We start from the raw sequence: 1,623 nt of genomic DNA, 5'->3' as shown, positions 1-1,623 counted from the left end.
CTGAATCCAGAGTCCTGCAGAGACCAACAGGGTTTACACGTGTGCGCAGCTATATAGCTGGCCGCGACGCGAAGCAGACTACTGCAAATCAAAAAGGCGCAGAGTTCCCATCCCATCCCAGGAATCTAGGCTGGGGAGTGCATGAAAGCCCCTGGAAACACAGAAAGGCAGACCTGCCTCTCTTAAAAATAGGGAGCAGCGATGGAAATACAGACACAAAGGGATGTGGCTTCTGCAATACATTACCAGCAGGTCGCAGCGACTTCTGTGGCAGGATAAATCAAGGCTGGAGTCCTTTCCAAATCGTGCGCAGTGCAGTTTTAAAGGATATACAAGCCTCAGCATTGTATATCCGAGTCATGGCACCATATGTTAGATCTCTCTCTCTCCTGGGAGATACACACGTTGGTCCTTGGCTTCGTGCAAGAAAGAATTCATGCCGAAGCCTGGTTTGTGATCCAAGTAAGTTTTAGAGAGAATAGAAGTGGCACAAGTGCCCGGGACAGCAGCTCAGCCACGCGGGCTGCAGCCCGTCTGCTCCAGACCACAGCCCAGCTGTGCTGCATTGTTTGTTGGAGATGCTGAGAGAGAGTGGCAGAGCAAAAGCTCTGGCCTTTTCAGAAGGGTCCCCCTGGGGAGGCGTGGTTGACAGTACTGGTCGACCCCATTGGCTGAATCAAATTCACCTGGCCTGAATGTGCTAATCCAGGTGTACTGCCCACCTAAGTGTAACACCCCTTCCTGGCTGGGAGCTTGAACCTAACAGAATGTGCTGTCCTGTCTGGTGAGACAGTGCCTCAAGCAGAGTGACAACTCTCCAAGAGTGTGACTGTGAGTACTGACCCGAGAGGGTGCATACTGACCAGTGCACTGGACAAGGTTACTTCAACACAAGCGCTTTTACCGTAGTGATAGGGATGGGGATGGAGAAGCAAGGAGGACCAGACAGTCGAGGAAAGCACTCGGTGTGATGGACTAAAATGAAACAAACAGAAAAAGGGAATTTGCAGGGAACAGGCATCATATAAGGAGCGCAGCTGGGAACATGAGGAAGTTTTCTTCTGGTAACTTCTCTTTATTCTGTCAAATAAGAATCAAGATCACTAGCCGAGGATGGAATGTGTGTGTCCATTTGACCACAGAAGAGGGTATGGAGTCATCATTTCAGAGAACAGAAGAGAGAAATGAGTCGTGTGGGATACAAAAAGGTTTCCCCCAGCTTGTCTGCTGCTTGCTAGCACAAGGTGGGCAGTTGCTGCTTAGAAGTTCTCTCCCCAAGGGCATCAGCCATCCAGAGCAATCAGACACTATTGTCTGTCCCTGGAGGAGAGCCCACTCAAGGAAGACCAAGGTTAGGCTGCAATCTTGAATCTAGGGTCCACCCATCTTGTCACATGTGTACCCCTAGTCCCTCCCTTTCCTATTACTTATACACCCCTAGCTCATCCCCTTCCTGTAATGTGTATGCCTATTGTACAGCCACTTCCTGTGATGTATGTGGTTATCTGTAATCAGGGGGGCTTGCACACTCCTAAGTGTATAGATAAGCCTTGATTAGAAATATATTTTCTCATAGAGAAGTCTGAGGGGACAGCCCCAATCCCAACTATGTGGACAGCCGCC

The sequence above is a fragment of the Echinops telfairi genome, unplaced genomic scaffold, assembly GCF_000313985.2.
Source record: "Echinops telfairi isolate 266 unplaced genomic scaffold, ASM31398v2 ScPeMD7_2010;HRSCAF=2546, whole genome shotgun sequence".
NCBI classification, from domain to species: Eukaryota; Metazoa; Chordata; class Mammalia; order Afrosoricida; family Tenrecidae; genus Echinops; species Echinops telfairi.
This window is presented reverse-complemented; position numbering follows the sequence as displayed.